Raw genomic sequence first — 21,503 nt, forward strand, 5'->3', positions numbered from 1 at the left:
TTTCCTTTGTCTTTGGGACAGTCGAGCTGACTCACAGCACTATGTAAAAAAAAAGTGGGAAGCAAGAAAACGTGCTGTGATTGGCAAAAACAATATAAACAAGGAAGAACGCTATAGTCGAGTACCTCGACTATCAGATACCCGTTACTCAAAGGGAAATGGAGATATGCAAGCAGCAAAGCGAGATTAAAATGCGCCACCTACCGGCGGTAGACAGATTTAAGCGTTATGGGCGTTAGAGTGGGCGTGGAAAATTTATTTTTGGATCAATCGATAGGTATTGACGACACCAATACATTTCAGTTAAAATTTCTTATCTAGCATGCAATTTGTGGGCGTCACAGGTTTTCGCGGTTTGTGGGCGTTTTAGTGGGCGTGGCAAACTTTTTTTTAGGTCAATCGATAGGTATTGTTGAGAACAATACATTTCAGTTAAAATTTTCTATCTAGCATCAAAACTGTAGGAGTTACAGTTTTGGGCGGTTTGTGGGCGTTAGAGTGGGCGTGGCAGTCTACTGAAACAAACTTGCGCTGCGTAAGAAGCTCAGGAATCTGTACGCCAAATCTCAATAGCCTAGCTCTCATAGTTTCCGAGATCTCAGCGTTCATCCGGACAGACAGACGGACAGACGGACAGACGGACAGACGGACAGACGGACAGACGGACAGACGGACAGACGGACAGACGGACAGACGGACATGGCTAGATCGACTCGGCTAGTGATCCTGATCAAGAATATATATACTTTATGGGGTCGGAAACGCTTCCTTCTGCCTGTTACATACTTTCCGACGAATCTAGTATACCCTTTTACTCTACGAGTAACGGGTATAAATATAACCCAATCGTAAAAAAGGAAAATATAATTCTCCCACCGCTCCATATAAAATTGGGCCTGGTCAAGAACTTTGTCCAAGCCCTTAACAAAGAAAGCACCGCATTTACATATTTAATAAGCCTTTTCCCAGCACTGTCCTACGCTAAAATTAAAGAGGGCGTTTTTGCAGGTCCTGAAATTAAAAAACTATTAAAGGACAATAAATTCATAACGCTGTTATCTTCTAAAGAAGCGGCAGCGTGGAAATCTTTTAAACTGGTGGTAGAAAACTTTCTCGGAAATAACAAAGCGGGAAATTACAAAAGTATTGTAAGGGACCTGCTCAAAAACTATAAGGCTATGGGTAAGCTATTATATGCTCTTAAAAGTAATGTTTATTATGTCTTTGTTTGTTTTTGACAGGAGTGCATATGTCGCTAAAAATTCATTTTCTCGACTCTCACTTGGACTTTTTTCCGGAGAATTTGGGAGCTGTAAGTGATGAGCATGGGGAGCGGTTCCATCAGCAAATGAAGGAAATTGAGCGCCGATATCATGGCTTTTGGGATGCCGCTATGATGGGGGACTATATTTGGTTCCTTATTCGGGAAACGGACAATAGCTTTTACAAAAAGCAAATTAGAAACCAAAACTATTTTAAAGGTTTTGTTTAATATTGCATTTAATAAAACAATCGTTGTCTATGTGTAAATAAAACTGGTTCTTTCACTACCATTACATCCAAAAAAGTTACGCTTAAATCTTCCCAAAACAAATAATGTACTCTACTCGTTCTGTAAATTGCGGAGCCGTAAGAACAAAATTAAAAAAAAAATACATATATGCAAATGATTTCCTCGTAACTGCAATCGCATACTTTTTAGCTTGCCCAGCACTGATAGAAAGGAATCTGACGTTATGCATAACTACTTGCACAAAAATTTTACGTTCCCCAACACTGAAAATTTAAAATAATGTTTAACGGCCGCTGCTCCCGAGTACTGAACTTGGGTATATACGTTTAAATATCTGTAAAAAATCGATTTAGCAACGGATTGTCGTGATCAATGGCGCATATTCTCCGTTAAGGTTCAGCCTTTAAGAAAACAACATAAAACTAATTTCGGTTTTTAGGCGTGTATTTTTAAAGAAGCAATTTATGCCAGCGTTTTTGCATTTTTTCCAAATTTTTCAACTTTGACGAAGTGTAGCTTTTAAACTAATGAAAGGAACTCAATGATGTGTATAAGAAAGTTAAAGGGCATTCTATTACCTGTAAAATGAGGCCCTGACGACCGAATTCGGGTAATCACAACTCGAGTTAGAAAATAAAAAAGTGCGAAAAACGTTTTTTACACTTAAAAAAAAATTGGTACCATAGAAAAAATTTTAAGTGCCCTTTTTTTAATCAGGGAGATGTATCTTACCGGAAAACAAAGGTTTCCTGAAAGGCGTATTTCATCAAATTTTTTTTGTAAACTGGTGTCATTAAGCCAAAAAGTAAAGGTCTTAGGTGGCTACCCTGTGGCACTCCAGAAGTAACATTAATTATTTTGGAAATTTTATTATTAAAACAGACCATTTGAGTTCTATTAGAATGGTAGGAAAGTATCCACTCTAGTAGGTTGGGTGGAAAACCTAAAAGGGACAATTTATAAATAAGAATCCTATGGTTCACTGAATCAAAAGCTTTAGAGAAATCGGTATTAATCACATCAGTTTGATGATGTGTCAGAAGACCTCTAGTAATTAAAGACGTAAATTCAAGTAGGTTTGTAGAAATAGAGCGACATCTAGTGAAGCCATGCTGACAAGGTGAAATAATAGACCTGCAATGATGCTGCAACTGACAGGTAATAATTTTTTCAAAAAGTTTAGGAACAGAACTGAGTTTAGCAATACCGCGATAGTTTGAGATATCGGACTTGATCCCTTTTTTAAACAATGGGATAATAAAGGATTCCTTCCATATGGATTGAAATCTACATTGACGTAGGGACAGATTAAATATCAATGTTAAGGGAAGAGCAAGATAGGGTCTCAGTGAGTACAATAACATTGGCCTCAAAAATTGAACTATTTATATAAAGCGTAGAGAGTTTACTAAGAAGCCCCCGAACATTCTGATAGTGAACTAGGAAATTTAGTTTTTTGAATTTATATCAGAGCTGGGCGCCGACAAAGAAGTCTATTTTTATACCCGTTACTCGTAGAGTAAAAGGGTATACTAGATTCGTCGGAAAGTATGTAACAGGCAGAAGGAAGCGTTTCCGATCCCATAAAGTATATATATTCTTGATCAGGATCACTAGCCGAGTCGATCTAGCCATGTCCGTCTGTCCGTCTGTCCGTCTGTCCGGATGAACGCTGAGATCTCGGAAACTATGGGAGCTAGGCTATTGAGATTTGGCGTGCAGATTCCTGAGCTTCCTACGCAGCGCAAGTTTGTTTCAGTAGACTGCCACGCCCACTCTAACGCCCAAAAACCGCCCAAAACTGTGGCTCCTACAGTTTTGATGCTAGATAGAAAATTTTAACTGAAATGTAATGCTCTCATCAATACCTATCGATTGACCCAAAAAAAAGTTTGCCACGCCCACTTTAACGCCCACAAACCGCAAAACCCTGTGACGCCCACAATTTTCATGCTAGATCAAAACTTTTAATTGAAATGTATTGGTCTCGTCAATACCTATCGATTGATCCAAAAAAAATTTGCCACGCCCACTCTAACGCCCATAACGTTTAAATCTGTATACCGCCGGTAGGTGGCGCATTTTAATCTCGCTTTGCTGCTTGCATATCTCCATTTAGCTGAGTAACGGGTATCTGATAGTCGAGGTACTCGACTATAGCGTTCTCCCTTGTTTTTTATATACTTGTGGACAATTATACCAGCAGGCCAAAAATTGGGGCAAAGAAGTTTAGAGAACAGCCCATCCGGAACTAGTATTTTAAATGAAGAATAATCTCTTATCTGTTTAAAATTAAATTTGGTGATGTCAATACCCTTTTGATTGGGAAGGGAGAGGTTTGTGACAATATGATGCATAACGTTATTTACTGTTATTGCTGCATTCATCCTAGACACAAAAATAGATTTTCTAGGTACTATGACAGTGAGTGGTACCGAAGAAGAGAGAGCAGGGCTATGCGTGTTTTTCCTAGGGATCATGCTAGTAAGTGGGACAGGAGGAGGTGCAAGGGTATTAGCTATAGGCAGTTCAAGGTGCGGCAGAGCCCCGGAAGTGGCAACAGCCGGTGAACGGTTAGTAGGCCTTAATGACTCAGGCGAAACTACAGTCCCCGAATCTGGCAGCAATTGCCCCGTGGCGTCATCCTTGTCGCACGACACATAGCCTGCAGTGGGGCTGGGAAGAGAGAGGTTGGTCGAGAGATCTGGAACATGTAAAGAGACATTGGGCAGTGTAGGACTACGATTTATATTTAATGAAGATTGACTTAGAAGAATCCGACCTTTAAAGTTGGAGTCGCAGACATTAAATCGACTTAATAAGTCCGTAAATCCAGCACGTAGTGCCTGGAACTCCAGCTCCGTTTGCCTAATAAATGCTCTTATACCGATTTTGATATATAGGCATGTAGAGCACGTCCAGTCCAGGTTAGCATTAGATCTAGTGCGATCAGCAATTTGGGCAGCACTATGCCCAAAGTCTGCACATTTTGCGTGCGCAATGTTCTCACATAACCAGCAACTAACAATTGGCTGCCGAGAAGTGATTTTACCAACAAATTGGCAACCAACAACACAGCAGGCAGACATTGTTCACAAGTTGAGGTCAGTTAAATGTAGAATGTAGAAAAAGTAGGAAGCTTTAGATAAGTGCCAACCAACAGCTGTGTGGCTGTGCAAAACGCAGAGGAAAGATAAGAAAAGAGAGCGGTAAGACCAATTCAGCAAAGACCCGTTAACTCGAAAATGAGAGCCGGTGACTGAAGTTGGGAGAATGTAGCAGAGCGAGCGGTGCGAGAGAGCGCCAAAACAACAATGTAAATAAGAAACAACCACAATGCAGAAAGCACCCGCGTCTTTAACTATTATCCAATATAATAATAAAGATAATGGTTTTAACACAAATAACTAATTTGCATGCAAACGGCGGCCTTAACCGAGTTGAAAATGTTGTAAAATGTAATGAAAATGTAGGAGCAAATATAAAACGCGTCCGTGTACAACAGAGACCGAATTCCGAATCACCACTTAAATTTGAAAATTCGGCTGCTAACACTGATCAGGCCATAGCCGATCTTTTTGCACAGTTTTTTCAAACCACCTATTCAACATCAAGTCCTCCAATTCAGTCTTACCCATATGACATTCCTAAATGAAAGGAGTCGTTTGTTATCCCGCTTCATAAAAAAGGGAGTAAATTGGACGCATGCAATTACAAAGGTATTTCAAAGCTGTCAGCTATTCCGAAGCTCTTTGAGAACATTATTACTCCCCACTTACAACACAGTTGTAGCTCCCTTTTTTCCTCTTATCAACACGGATTTATAAAACGTAGGTCAACGACAACACACCTTTTGGAGTTTACTTCATTTGTTATAAGTGGTTTTAGAGAGAATATAGAAAGAAGACTGATGTGGTCTACACCGATTTTAGTAAGGCGTTTGATTCTGTAAATCACCCCATTCTCGTCCGGAAATTTGACCTTTTAGGGTTTCCAGGTGATTTTCTTATGTGGATCTTAAGTTATTTGAATGACAGGACTCAAAGGGTCAAAGTCTTATGTACTTATGTACGCAGACGACGTTAAGTTGTGCCTGCAATATAATGACCCCGCACAAAGTTTAGCCTTACAATCGGATCTAAATGCATTTCAAACATGGTGCATGGATAATGAATTGAGTTTAAATGGTTCTATGTGTAAACTAAAGACCTTTTTTTGTGTCAGCCCCCACTACTCAACTTATACTTTGAGTGTTTGTGCGTTAGATAGGATAACGCATGCTGACGACCTTGGAGTCTATATGGATCATAAACTTAAATTTTCTGGTCACATTAGTACAATGGTAAATGCATTTATCAAAAGGTGGTCGAAGGAACTCGATGATCCCTATGTCACAAAGACCTTGTTTTTTTCATTAATCCGAACAATTCTTGAGTACTGGGCTCCTGTTTGGAATCCCCAGTATGGGGTGCATATAGACCGGATTGAGTCTGTGCAAAAAAACTTCTTAATATTTGCCTTACGGAGACTTAACTGGGATACGAGCCTAACACTACCTTCCTTCTCTAGTAGACTACTTCTAATTAACTTACCATCGTTAGCTAACCGTAGAACTATGCTTGGTATTACGTATATTAGAAATCTTATTCATGGTGATGTAGAGAGTCCCGAGTTACTGGGTAGCCTGCATTTTAATGTGCCAAATAGATTCACTAGAAACTATATACCTTTAGTATTAAGTCACTGTATCTCTAGTTATGCAATGCATGAACCGTTTAGAGTACTTTGCAATCATTATAATAGACTATATCACCTTATATCTACTACCGACTCACTTCCTATCTTTAAATCTAAAATACTATCCTCCCTAGTAACTATTTAGTTTTACTTTATGTATTTTGTCTATTCCTATTTTGACCTGTGTTTTTAATTGTCTATTGTTACATTGCCTTTTTCTTTGTCCGCGATTTTGTTTACTCGCCCAAAACGGTGAAGGGCTCCGCGCGTAACAAGCATTGCTTGGTGTCGTAGGGCCACTTCTTTGTACTGACCATAGTGCATCTATTTCCAAGAGTTAAAAAAGATATGTCGTCTACTTCCGGGTTGTTGAAGGTGGCGTGATTTCAACCCCTATTATGGGACGTAATAGAGCTAGCAGTCAGCCGTGTGGTCGTTGGCGTGAAGCCCATGATCTAGTCGATGGGCGTGCGCCTTCAGACTAGTGCATTTGTCTTTTTTATTCCGTTCTGGTAATAGACAGGTGCGCATATTCGGGTAGCTCTTTCTTGAATTCCTTTTATGACCCGTTTGTGGAAAGGAGATATCTTAGAAAATGTACCAGTTAAACGTTCTGGGGCGAACGAATGTCTGTTTGAAAATACTCCACATCTGAGAATCATTACCTTGTGAGAATTTTTTTATTGGTGTTCTTTTGATTTCTAAACTAGTTTTAAAATTAGAGAACATCAACATGATCGGAACTGTTCCTCTACGTGCACCTTTCTCACGTGCACCTTTTTCATTTGACTATTAATTGCATATAATGAGAGGAAGGATACATGATCAATATTGTCATAAGGGATTCTATATCAGACTTATTGTATAATGTCCTAAACTCAATGGTGAGGCAGACCAATTTGAATTGGTCAGCGCTGTGTCTCGCGAGGACGATCCTACCTTAATATTTAATCTTAAAAATAGATATGATGCAATATCATTTAATATTAATAGTTGGAAATTGATAATTATCAATGATAATAGTTGGATGTATTGATAAATCTAAAAAAATTTTAGGTATATTATGAAAATTATTGGAATGTGATTAATGAATAATTTTCTGAAATAAATAATTTTGAAAATATGCAAATAAGAACTATGTATTATTCATGGGATATTATCATAAAAACATTATTATCTCTGTTGGCTTACCAATTTTTTTATAATTTAATTGAAAGAATAAAATGAACTTCAAAACCAGATTTAAAAATTTTTTAATATTGATTAGAATGAAAGAGACGGAAATAAATATTGTGCGTTACGGATACCTTGAAAGTCAGTTCTATGAGGTTGTAAATCAGTGTCTGAATAGTATGGAGTTTGCAGACATCTTGTTAAAAATTGGTATTCAACAGCGGGAATCAGTGAAATCCATTAATTAGAAAATTAAACTGCAAATACTAAACTATTCTCCAGGGATTGTAGATGGTAAATTGAATTGCAGGTAAATCTTGACTTTTTAGAATCTGATATCTTTGACTATACTCTGCTAGTTACATGTTATGAGTTAATATCTGGGATTTGGGGTGCTCAATAATCCCATAAAATGATTAGAGTTTAAGAACCTGTTGTTAGGAAAAGATCAGAAATATAACGAAAATAAAGCAGAGGATGTCATTAAAGAGGGAGGTTAGAACCAGTTTAAAAATTGTGTACATTGCTTAGAAAGGAAAAGGGAAAACCAAATGAAATGTACAGTTTAGGTAGCTGGGGGCAGCCATATGAAAAGCCGAATCTGTTACAGTGGTGGGTGTGGCAAGGGGTTGAAGCATGCAACACAATTCTAAACCTGTTTACATGATGGATAAAAGGATATTAGTTAAAGAAGGGTGGAAATATCTTAAATATGAAATACAAGTACCCATAACCTGGTGGCCCATGAGGGGACTCTTCCTTGAAGTTGAAAAATCTGAGTTTGATCTTTCAATTGTTAGTTATAAAGCATAACACCGTTCACTGTGTGTGTGCGATCGTCTCCGTTTGTGCCCCCAACATGTGCTCTCACACCGACATTAATACCAACACACCTATAACAGAACTATAAGAAGGATTCCGTGTCTCGAAAAACCGAAAGCTATTATATGAAGCGCCTGCAGCAAATCGAGAGTATAATCTCGGCTTTTGAGACCACCCATCAAGTAATCATATGTAATATATTCACATATCTGCACCGAGGGATATTCCAAAACGGACTATCACGCCAAGAAGATCACCGTCAGTTTTGAGGATCTGTACATCGAAACCTATTGCCTTGTAGCTGAAGGCCAACGAATAAAGTTCCCAGTAACGCCGTGCAAAAAACCGAAAGAAACGCACTCCGCCTGGGAACATCATCTCGGCAGTCAAACCCATTCCCTCGTACAGTTTCTTAACAACCGGTTAATCACCCTGGACGCCATTGAAAATAGAAACTGTTCTGGCAGCAACAAATCTGGATCATCACACCACAAAACGTATTTCTGTTCATAACACCCACGCGCAACCAAGCCCTCCTGTGCTTCGTTGCCCACACTGCAACGGTAAACATATCCTTTGTCGATGTCCGCGATTCCTAAGCTCGGATTGCTACCAACGTAATGAGGTCGTGAGTAAGTCAAACCTATGCCTCAACTGCCTGAGCAAATCTCACATGCTTGCCCGCTGTTCAAGTGTAAAGAATTGCTACCACTGTGGACAACGCCACCATTCTCTACTTCATCCAGCAGCCGCGCCAAGCATCACTCAAGCATACCAACCTTACTCGCCGACCGTATCATCCAGTCAACCACATATCGCTTCGATTATGAACACTGACACCTCACCAGTTAGCCCCCTTGCTAATCCAAACCTCCAATGATAACCTCCAGAATATCCTCTTAACTACCGCACGGATTATTGTCGGCCACCCCAGAGCGGCGCTCTGTGCAACTTTATTGCCGTAAAGTTGCACCGTTGACCAGTAGTTTGGCCGAGGCCGGCGATCGAAGCGCGGATTTTGCATCGTGGAAGTTGGAGAGCTTGGACGGTATGCTCTGAGGTTATTGTAGCTTCCGACCCCTGATCGATGAGGGCAGTTATTGATGCTTGAGCGCCGCTCTGGGGTGGCAGACAATAATCAAGATGCTGCATCCAAACGTCGCTAAACCCAACGTTCAATCTAGATGTCGACTCTGTCAAACCAATCGTTATCGCCTCAAAATTGGAAACACATCAACGGACTCCAGCTCATCATCTCATCATCGGAGCCCACCTCATGGCGAGTCTTATCCTTCCGGGAACCCGAATCGGAAATCCAGACGAACCTATTGCACAATATTCTCACCTAGGTTAGATGATACTCGGGAAGTTCCAGGATTCAATCCACACATTTAAAATTCGCTGTCATCAAACCGCCCTAGATACGGAACCGCTTTTGAAGAATTTTTGCGAAATAGAATCTTTCCCAAGCCGATCACTTCACTCTGACGAAGAGCGGTGGTGTGAGTCCTTCTTTAAGGAAACGCACACACGTGGTAGGACTAGCTTTCAAATGGCATTTCGATCCCACAATGGCCCTAGGAAAATCGCATCAAGTCGCTTTAAACAGGTTTCTTCAATTAGAGCAGCGTTATCAACGGGATCCAGACAAATGGATTCGCTACAAGGAGCGAATCGAAGAATATTTTGAATTGAGACAAAACACACCAGCAGTCTCTAGTGAGAGAATAACAGTAACAGAATAACAGTACCTCCACAAATACCGGTCGGGTTGAATCCTGCGTTCTTCCTCATCACGCTGTCTATAAACAGCGCAATGTATTCGACGCATCGGCAAAGACCTTAAACGGTCGATCTCTAAACGATGTATTGTCCGTTGGACCCACTATACAAAATGATCTCCCTGCAGTTTTGCTGAATTGGAGACAGTACCGACATGTTTTCACCGCCGATATCCAGCGCATGTACCGTTGAATCGACGTACATCCGGACGACACGCAGTACCAGCGGATTTTATGGCTGACAGCGGATGGAAACATCAAGGAATATTGTCTGTCAACTGTAACTTTCGGTACCGCTTCTGCAACATTCACCGCCATCAGAGTCATTCGTAAACTAGCAGAAGAGGAACGCGAAAATTATCCACTGGCGGAAGAGGTCCTAAAGCACGAAATCTACGTCGACGATATTCTTTCTGGTGATCACACTATCTCAGCAGCACAAAACAAGAGCTTACAAATCCAGAACGCTCTAAAATCCGCAAATATAGAATTGAGAAAATGGTCTAGCAACGACATAGCGCTCCTAGACAGCATTCCTTCATCAAACCGATGCAATCAAACTTCACGAAGCTGGGACAGCTCTGATACAGCCAAAACCTTAGGAATGCATTGGTTACCTAACCAAGACTGTTTCACCTACAAATTGCAAGCGAGCATTCCCACGAGTTCAACCAAAAGGGAAATTCTTTCGAGCATCACCAGACTTTTCGACCCCTTAGGATTAATCGCTCCTATTCTCATTTCAGCAAAATTAATTCTAAAGGAAGTCACAATGGCACACCAAGGTTCCGAGAACGATCGCAAGCACTTAGGGTGGGACGACCCAGTGCCCAGTTCCATCGCTAACAATTGGAAAAGGTTCCGTATCAATCTGGAGGACATCAGCAAAATCCGAATACCTCGCAGCGTACGGTATACGCCAGACTTAAGCCATGATATCCAGCTGCAAGCTTTCTGCTGGCGGTTTACATGCGCATACCCCAGCCGTATTCATCGTTTTATACCACTCTCATCACTGTTAAATCCAAAATCTCTCCAACGAAACCCCTCACGATCCCGAGGACCGAGTTATGCGGCGCTGTACTAGCAACCAAACTAACTAAATGGGTAGTAGCAAACAATCGTTGGAAAAACGCTCAAATCTTCATTACATACTGGACGGACGCCACTATCGTTCTCCAGTTCTGGATTCCAAATGGAAGACAAGCCGTCCGAACAATCCTTCGAAAATCCATCACGTGCTTTCGCCCGTCACCTAGCATCGGAACTCAATTTTTGGGCGACCTGCCGGTACAAAGGGTCATCCCAACGAACAGCCCATTCGTTGCGACCGGCGTCGATTATACCGGTGCAATCGAGATCAAGGCTGCACGGCTTCATGGGACAAGTACTTACAAGGGATACTTCGCTATTTTCGTCTGCTTGGCTACGAAAGCAGTTCACCTAGAAGCGGTTACCGGACTCTCATCGGAACACTTCCTACTAGCATTTCCTCGTTTTACTGCTCGCCGAGGACCAGTTCAACATATGTATAGCGACAACGGAACAAATTTCGTTGACGCCTATAAGTTAATAGCAAGCGCACCACAGGTGGATCGCGACCACGCTACGTGCCCTACATGGCATTTCACTTCGCCATACTCCCCCAATTTCGGAGGCCTTTGGGAGGCCGGGGTCAAGTCCGTCAAGCATCACCTAAAAAGGATTGTCGGATGTCACAAGCAAACTTATGAGGAACTCGCAACGGTGCTAATCAGAATTGAAGCTTGCCTAAACTCTCGGCCACTTTGTCCGCTAACAGCTGATCCAGACGACTTAGAAGCTCTCACGTCGGCGCATTTTCTCATTGGTGACACCCTGCTCGCACCTGCCCATTGTCGCCCTCAAAGCTCGTCGTTCCGTGAGCCACTTCTGTCTCATCAAAATTTGACCCGCCATCTTCAAACGCGCCCAAAATGGTGTCAGAAAAAAAGAATTTTGAAAGTAATGAAGTAGTACTCATGAAGGACGACCAACTGCCTCCATCGCAATGGACGCTCGGTAGAATTACCAGTCTCCATCCTGAGAGGATTCACTCGTTCGAGCTGTAACACTGAAAACAAAATCAGGCAGTCAAAAACGCTCCATCTCCAAGCTTTGTCGCCTGCCGAACTTATGCTAATATAAACCAGCTGTTGCTCTCTTGATAATCAATTTCATCCGTATGTCATTTCTCCTTCTCTTTGTCTTAGCTGCTACGAGTACAAGGGAATTTAGATCCAGAATCCTGAACAACACATGTATGCTTGTTCTGTCGTTTACCTACTCCCAAGAGCCCCTCTTACGATGCCAGCCGTACAGAGCATTTTCGGCATGGCGTCACAACTTAACACTAATACTGTTTTTGGTAAAACTCATTACTCAATTAGAAGAAATTTTCAATTATTATCTTGTTTTTTTTTGGTCATGGGATAATATTTTATGAATATTTTCTATTACCTTGACCTTTGCGCCTGCGTCGAGGCATTTAAGCCATCCTGTATTTATTGTAGGTAACCAACTTGACTCTGGGGTTATGGTACGGTTAACAATAGGTGCTTTGCTTAATGGGATTTAAATTGTCGGTGACAAATTTATAAGCGAAAGTCACAGACATTTTGGACAAAGGATACAACTGGTCATTTTAATTAATTAATTTCAATTACATTCCCAAATGTAGTTAGTTTTAAATCGTTTTTTGACATTCATATATGTGGGATTGGTTATTCTTTTTTAAATGAAAAGTCCCACTAATTGTATCTTTATTATAATATTTTAAAAGTTTTATTTAAAAGGAATAGTGATAAGTAGTTCGGATTATAGTTTTAGGTATTTAATACGGATTTCAACAGCGTTTTAGATTATTACTCGCGTCGTTCTTTTACTTCGTATATATTTCACGTCTTTCTTCTTCGCCTCTCTCGTTCTTAGTGCTTGTCCCAGACTTCCTTTTTCACCACGCCAATAATTAGTAGTGCTGTTCATCTGTGGTAGGTTCGGCCTACAAGGATGCCATACCTATTCCCACAACTCGGCCATCCTTCTAAACATTCGTCCAGAATGTATCGTCGTCGTCCTCGGAGGATATTTTCATCCATGGCTTCATATACTCAGCGCAAGAAATAGTGTATCTTGGTCCATCCGTAGTTAGCGATTGCTTTACCACATCATAAGTGTCCTTCGGTTTGACTTTAATAACGCGGTAGGGACCCAAGTACTTAGGCTTTAACCTAAGTCCACCACTAAGTTGCGTGCGTTTGAAAGCGACAATGTCCCACTAGTTGTGTCTTTATTATAATATGTTTATAGTTTTATTTAAAAGAAATAGTGTTAAGTAGTTCGGATTATAGTTTTAGGTATTTAATATGGATTTTAACAGCGTTTTAGATTATTACTCGCGTTGTTCTTTTACTTCGTATATATTTCACGTCTTTCTTCTTCGTCTCTCTGGTAATAACCAGCTAATAACAATTAGTAAACTTCAAGTAAACCGATACTAAAGAGCTATTAACCAGCTAATAACATCTAGTAAACAACTTCTTTACATCTACTAAACATATAGAAACCAGATACTAAAAAGCTAGTAACCAGCCAATAACACCTAGTAAACAACTTGTATCCATTTACTAAACATATAGAAAACAGATACTAAACAGCTAGTAACTAGATAATAGCATCTAGTAAACATCTGGTATACATCTACTAAACAGATAGTAACCAGCTAATAACAACTAGTAAGAAAATAGTAGTCTACTAAGCGGGTAGTAACCATCTAATAATAGCTCATAACAGTTAACAACAGCTAGTAATCAAAGTCCAAGCAGCTCAAACGCCAAGTCCCAACACCTCTATCAAAGACTTGAATCAGAAATTAAAAAAAAATTAAATTAAAAGACGCTCTTATGTTAGGTAAGGATTAGGTAGACACTTCCGGGTCACACCGCGGGGCAAGAGGGTATGAGCACTTGTCGCTGGCTTGGGGACGCTTTGCTGGCAGGACGATCGCGTCGCTGCAATGGTAACGATGCCGGACCAGAGGCGATGCGAAACTGCGCTGAGGTTGTGCTAACGTAGGTTAGCTGCTAGTGGAGATAGTGTATTACGAGCCCTGTTTCCAGAGGTAGGAAGTAGAACCGCTTAGTTATGAGATGCTTTGATAACTGATTTATTCTTCATTTGGTACATGTTTATATACTACTTGGAAGACGAAAGTTTAGTGTAATGATTCGTGAATGAGCTATATTCTAAAGTAGGTAGGTAGGTCAGGGAGTTTTGATTATGGTAGCAGTTTGTGTAGTTGGCTCGGCAGACACTGCAAAATGTGCTGACTGCATTGGCCGGTCAGTCGGTGAGACGGTGAGTTAGTGAGACATATAATATGCTGATCAGACATTCTCATATGCAGTGGGTGCTACTGAGCGCCTGGTACTGTTCCCAACTTGGCTACTGCTTGATTTGTTGAGTGTGGTCATGTTGAGTACCTTTGGGTACGCACATTCTCCCCCCCATTGAGGGGTACCCTCAATTAAGTCGTGATGTCGGTCAGCCCTTGACCGAATTGTATAGGAAGCACCTAACAAATCATTGACCAAGGTGGATCTTTCCTTCAACTGCGGTTCATGTTTGTGATTCAGGTCCTTCACATCTTCTTGGTGCTGCTTATCACTCCCCTCTGCGATAAAATTGACATTACCGTGGGGACTGAAATTGTGCTCTCGTAGAACTTGATCATTTGGCACGTCTATGGTTTGGGGACATTCTGCACCAAAACTAAGATATTTCTTGGTTAGGTTTAGAAATGTTGAACCAAAGTCAGCCTTCTTGTAGGTTTTAAATTGATGAGAAGTCGGTTCTATTATATCGCATTTTTATATTTTGTTGGCTCATGAGCAGCGTTCGGTCCTGCAAAATCACCTCTGCCTTCTACCAGAATAGAGTTGATTTTCGTATCAGATGAGGTTTCTTTATTGAGATAACCTGTGATTACATAACCAAGCCTAGTGCCTTGTGCCAAAGGTTTATTAGGTCCTAGTTCAAGAAGTTTACCGAGAATACACCTCAGCCCCTAAGGTTAGATCAATGGGTCCAGGTTGCCGAAAGTCAAGATCTGCTGATGGCAGTCCCCCGGGAATATTAAGATCGGTATCAATCGATACTGACGGTTGGTCTGTAATGACTGTGGGAATAATAAATACCTCTATTAGTCTTTCAAACCCTGATGTAACTGATGAGAGCTTTAGTGTTGATCTAATTGCTGTTGATATTTTTCCTCCGATTCCAGATATTTCAATCGGTGACCTGTCCTTAAGAGATAGCAAATCTGCCATTCTCCTTGAGATAAGATTCACCTGTGATCCACCATCTATTACAGCGCCCTTGTAATGAGACCTTGGCGGTCCCGAGCAGAGTTTATCCTCCTACGTCGTCGTAGCCTGCAATGGTTACTGCGCCGGCCACTGGATTGCTAGTCGGTCCTTGGTGTAACAGTGAATGATGCCGTTGCTGGCAGACTCGACAAGTGGTCGGTGATCCACAGTTTTCAACCTTATGAGCTACTTGAATAATGGCTTGGAGCCGTGCTTTGGGGTCCATTTGCTAGATACGGCTACATGCTCTAAGATTATGTTGTCCTAGGTGACAAATCTTACAGCTCTCTTCGTTGTGAACTGACTGATGGCGGAGTGTTGCTGTAGGTTGAGCGCTTATCGTCTCCCGCATGCAAGCTCGCCGCTCAATAAACGTCAGTACACTTCACAACATTGGAATTTCCGTTGGAGCATCCGCTGAATTTTCTAGAGCTGGTCTAGTTTTCTTCTGATAAGAAAACACAGGATTGGATCCCAGGATTTTGTGCTGATATCGAGGTTTTTAAGAGTACTCATTGAGTTTTTATAGTGTCATGTAAGGCCCTTAGTTGGCGCGAGGAGCCGTCTATAGGCTTATGGTCAATAATTTTTGCAATGGCGGCGTATACTAATATTGTTCCGTTCTGGTACCTGGCCTTTAAACGCAACCAGGTGTCGTCATAGCCACCCTGTGAGAAGGCTGTGTCTGTCAAGACGTTTCTCGCTTCAACACGAAGCGAGCTCTGTAGAATATGTAGTTTTTGACTGGCCAAATATGAATTATTATGTACCAATTCCACAAAGAGATCATGGAACCGTGGCCAGTCTAGATACTCGCCGTAGAACTCCGGAATGCTAATTGGCGGAAGTGCCATTTCATGTTGTATTTGTGTGCTGTCCAATTCGTCGTGGGCTTGCTTCAGTAACGCCCAATGGAGATCCAGGTGCCTTTGTAGGGCTGGGGTGACGATTGGGGCGTTTGAGGCAAATGTTAATGATGACTCCAATTCGTTGCATCTTCTCTGCAACTGTCGGATCACCGTGTCAATTGCGGAATCTCCTTTGACTTGATCTCTTGTTGTGATCTTGATGTTGGCCGACGTTCGTGTCGGGGTCTTCGGAAGCCCGCTTCCAGTCGGCATGTTGTCCAGAAAGATATTCTGATATTTTTCGACCAGCTTCTTAAGTGCTACTACTCGTGAAGAGTGCTCACTTCCAGTGGGTAATGTTGCTTCCTGGACTTCTTCATCTAGGTCGCAAAACTGCTGCCAGAGATCGTTTAACTGATTTAGCTTACCGGAATAATAGCCGTCTCGGTGGCGTCGGTCGGCAGAATCCTTGCCATAATTCTTAATGAGCTGTTGGATTTTCCCTTGCAGCTCGTTTTGGGTGTCTAGTAATCGATTGTGTAAATCGATTCTTGTGTGACTTGTTTCCTCAATGAATGAAGTAGACATATTGTGTGTCTTAAAAACAAAGAATCTTGTGAAGCTGGATGCAGCTGAGTATCCTGTGAAGCTGGATGAAGCTGAGTATCCTGTGAAGCTGGATGAAGCTGAAGTTCCTGTGACGCTGGAAGAAGAAGCCAATCCTGTGAAGCTGGATGAAGCTGAAGTTCCTGTGACGCTGGAAGACGAAGCGTGTCCTGTGAAGCTGGATTAAGCTGAAGTTCCTGTGACGCTGGAAGAAGAAGCGTATCCTGTGAAGCTGGATTAAGCTGAAGTTCCTGTGACGCTGGAAGAAGAAGCGTATCCTGTGAAGCTGGATGAAGCTGAAGTTCCTGTGACGCTGGAAGAAGAAGCGAATCCTGTGAAGCTGGATGAAGCTGAAGTTCCTGTGACGCTGGAAGACGAAGCGTATCCTGTGAAGCTGGATTAAGCTGAAGTTCCTGTGACGCTGGAAGAAGAAGCGAATCCTGTGAAGCTGGATTAAGCTGAAGTTCCTGTGACGCTGGAAGAAGAAGCGTATCCTGTGAAGCTGGATTAAGCTGAAGTTCCTGTGACGCTGGAAGAAGAAGCGAATCCTGTGAAGCTGGATTAAGCTGAAGTTACTGTGACGCTGGAAGATGAAGCGAATCCTGTGAAGCTGGATGAAGCTGAAGTTCCTGTGACGCTGGAAGAAGAAGCGAATCCAGTGAAGCTGAATGAAGCTGAAGTTCCTGTGACGCTGGAAGATGAAGCGAATCCTGTGAAGCTGGATGAAGCTGAAGTTCCTGTGACGCTGGAAGAAGAAGCGAATCCAGTGAAGCTGGATGAAGCTGAAGTACCTGTGACGCTCGAAGAAGAAGCGTATCCTGTGAAGCTGGATTAAGCTGAAGTTCCTGTGACGCTGGAAGAAGAAGCGTATCCTGTGAAGCTGGATTAAGCTGAAGTTACTGTGACGCTGGAAGATGAAGCGAATCCTGTGAAGCTGGATGAAGCTGAAGTTCCTGTGACGCTGGAAGAAGAAGCGAATCCAGTGAAGCTGGATGAAGCTGAAGTACCTGTGACGCTCGAAGAAGAAGCGTATCCTGTGAAGCTGGATTAAGCTGAAGTTCCTGTGACGCTGGAAGAAGAAGCGTATCCTGTGAAGCTGGATTAAGCTGAAGTTCCTGTGACGCTGGAAGAAGAAGCGTATCCTGTGAAGCTGGATTAAGCTGAAGTTCCTGTGACGCTGGAAGAAGAAGCGTATCCTGTGAAGCTGGGTGAAGCTGAAGTTCCTGTGGCGCTGGAAGAAGAAGCGTATCCAGTGAAGCTGGATTAAGCTGAAGTTCCTGTGACGCTGGAAGAAGAAGCGAAACCTGTGAAGCTGGATTAAGGTGAGTATCCTGTGAAGCTGGATGAAGCTGAGTATCCTGTGACGCTGGAAGAAGAAGCGTATCCTGTGAAGCAGTCAGAGGTTCAGCCTTTGGTGGGAAGGGGGTTGCTTAAGTGTGATCCTTCAGTGTGATCCCGTCGGGGTCACCAATGTTTGTGCCTAATCGAAGTAGACACTTCCGGGTCACACTGCGTGACAAGGGGGTAATGAGCACTTGTCGCTGGCACGGGGACGCTTTGATGGCAGGACGATCGCGTCGCGGCAATGGAAACGATGCCGGACCACAGGCGATGCGAAACTGCGCTGAGGTTGTGCTAACGTAGGTTAGCTGCTAGTGGAGATAGTGTATTACGAGCCCTATTTCCAGAGGTAGGAAGTAGAACCGCGGAGCTATGAGATTCTTTGATAACTGATTTATTCTTCATTTGGTACATGTTTATATACTACTTGGAAGACGAAAGTTTAGTGTAATGATTAGTGAAGTGCGCTATATTCTAAAGTAGGTAGGTAGGTCAGGGAGTTTTACAAATATATATAATATATAATTAGTTATGAATTTAATAAAATATGTTTACAATAATAAAGTTTATAAAAAAATATTAAATGATCCTTCAAAATTTGTTTCTGACTGAAATTAAAACTACAGGTACAAATGAAGGGAAAGTATTTTATTCAATGAAATCAATGGTCTTGAGATGTATGATCTTGTCAGACGTCCTGCGCCTTGGGTCTTGGGCATGTGACTTTGATGACGGTCAGGAAATGATAGTTCACTGCAAGTATGTTTGGCTAACACATCTGAGAAACATTAACTTGTGTGCTTTGATAACTCTTAATAAGAGACTATAACAACTAATAAGAACTGTGTAATGACAGTTAATTACCATCTAATACCAAGTACTTTACAGATAGTATACAGATAATAACAATCAAAAACCAAGTACTGTTCATTCATATTTAGTTTATTGTAATCATAGTCATAGTTTCGCTTTAGAATCGGACATGAAGTTCAACGTTATGAATTAAATAAGAACTAAGGAAACTAATTAAACTAGTATTAATTGTGAGCCAAGACACGCACCCTAGGCAAAGCCTCCCTAACGCGTTGTCGCACTCGTAAAGCCCGAAATCGATAGTACCACCCATAGCGGAGAACTGGTTCAGCGAGCGCGATGCTCGACTGAAGTGCAATCTCTGATTGCTAGGCTCGGCCTCTTCCGTTTTGGCTTTTCGCCGAGAGTGGACGTGTGTCCGAGCATTCCTCCGGCACGCCACAGCCGACACACACGTGACAAGTAGCGCCCGAATAGAGACCTAATAGAGAGAAAGACCAGGAAATTTACAACCTGTACGGGAGTGCGTAGCCCCAGGACGAGTGACATAACCTAAAGGTTCCGCGAAAACTATCGAAAACTAGAACAAAAGTGCACCGACCGTGGAAAATAACGTCAACGAACTAGTGAACGCGCCCGGTATCAAGCCCACGAGCTTACTCGCGATCCCGTACAGTCCACGCGATCGAGTGTCTGTGCAAATACAAACATATAGCCCAAGAAGTCCCGTAAAGGCTCCAACCAACGAAGACTTTATTCCAAGATGACGACACATCAAAGACACGCTGCAAACTTGGACCCCGACCAGAAAATTTCCGGTGATTCCGTTCCACACTGGATTAAAAATCCTGGGGTCCCCTCTCGGTGGATTTATTCCCGCTTGAAGGCCGAATAACTAGCATTTGCTGACGAATTCGGGTTCTCCGCCGAAGGAGTCGTCGACGACTTGCGAAGAAACTTTCTCACCCTAGTTAGGGACTCGGAACAAACCCAAGAGGTGTGGGCTCGAATCGCCGACCTAGGAAGGCAATTTTCCTTACGTGCCCCGAGCCTCGTACCTTTGGGGGAAGACAAACCTGGCCTTAGCGGGCCCGCCGCGAACATAAGCGCCGGATCAAGCCCCGGCGTCTCCGCCGTAGGCCAGCCTCGAACCACACCTAACTTTACTATTACTGGCCCCTCTCCGCGGATAACTAACCGAGAAACTTTTATAGAGCCAAGCCACGACCGGAACCGCCGCGAGGTTCTTTGAGTCCCCGAACGAATTCGTAAATGGGGCCTCCAATTCGATGGGTATTCAGACCCACTAGCCTTCATAGAGCAGGTCGAAGGCCGGCCTTATCCTACGGGATCGACCTTGAACTCCTTCCTCGAGCCATGGCAGAGCTGCTGACGAGCAGAGCGGACAAGTGGTTCCAAACAAGCCGCCTCCAAGGGGCTGACTGGATCACATTTCGGCGCGAGTTCCTCGAGTTTTTCGTTCCACCCCGATACCTCCTGGCTTGGACGACCGAGGCCGTTCAGAAGTGGAGCCTCGGGAGAATCAACGCCTTTAAAAATGCGACAGCTTACCGCCCACCCTCACAGGGTCCGACTCAACTTGCGTTCGCTGAGAGAATTCCCCAAGGAAACCCACCACGCGCATCGCCAGAACCCAGAGCTGCCCCGCCAGGTAGGGTTAACCGTGTGACCGCATCCGACCGTCGAACCGACGTGCGGGATGCTTGCCGGAATTGCGAAGCACCGGGACATTACAGCCGCGATGGCCGAAATCCACGACAGTACTTCTGTTGGGACTGAGGACGACGAGACGTCCGGACCGTCGAATGTTGTCGACGTTCACAACCGGGTCCCCTCGATCGGCGAAGTTCCCCGGGTAACCGCCAGTCGACGACCACACGAGACCCTCGGCTACGTCCGGGAACGGCGTACGCCGAGAGATCCACCCAGTCATGCCCGACGGGTAGGCGCTAACCAGGAGGCTCTGGAAGAGCGACCTCACCCTATCCAGGGTCCAGCGCTAGAACCCCACCCCGCCGGGCAGCGTCTGACTGCGCTCCAGACAGCGACTCAGAGGACGAGCCGACGTCGACACCCGCTCGAGTCTCCAGGGGAGTCTCTCCCCACTATACGGACCCGGCCGGACGTCGCATCTACCCGGAGCCCTATCAATGCCGTCCGAGTCCAGCCGGGTCATCGATGAGCAGCCGGGAGTACAACCCTTGCGGGCGCAACGACGACGACCGGGAGCACCAGGCGCCCTATGTCGAAGACTCCAGCGACGACGAGGAAGGACGCGGCTAACAGGCGCCCTATGCCGAGGACGCCAGCGACAACGAGAACGAGGATTTCTTACTCGATGAGCAGCCGGGAGTACGACGACGGTCCCCAGGGCGAGGACCGTTACGGGTACCACTGGGGGTCCTGGATGTACCTCATCAAGACGAGCTGGGAAACGATCCAGATAGAAGCACCGTATCGGCCA

The 21,503-nt window shown here is 43.4% G+C and overlaps 1 long non-coding RNA gene across 1 annotated transcript; it reads left to right on the forward strand.

Annotated features, from left to right (window-relative positions):
• Positions 1-977: 977 nt before the first annotated feature.
• LOC139353540 (uncharacterized) lies at positions 978-1,535 on the forward strand. The gene is made up of 2 exons (XR_011604850.1): positions 978-1,182; positions 1,242-1,535. It is a non-coding gene; the product is annotated as an uncharacterized lncRNA (long non-coding RNA).
• The last annotated feature ends 19,968 nt before the right edge of the window (positions 1,536-21,503 follow it).

Source organism: Drosophila suzukii, chromosome Y, assembly GCF_043229965.1.
Source record: "Drosophila suzukii chromosome Y, CBGP_Dsuzu_IsoJpt1.0, whole genome shotgun sequence".
In the NCBI taxonomy this organism is placed as follows: domain Eukaryota; kingdom Metazoa; phylum Arthropoda; class Insecta; order Diptera; family Drosophilidae; genus Drosophila; species Drosophila suzukii.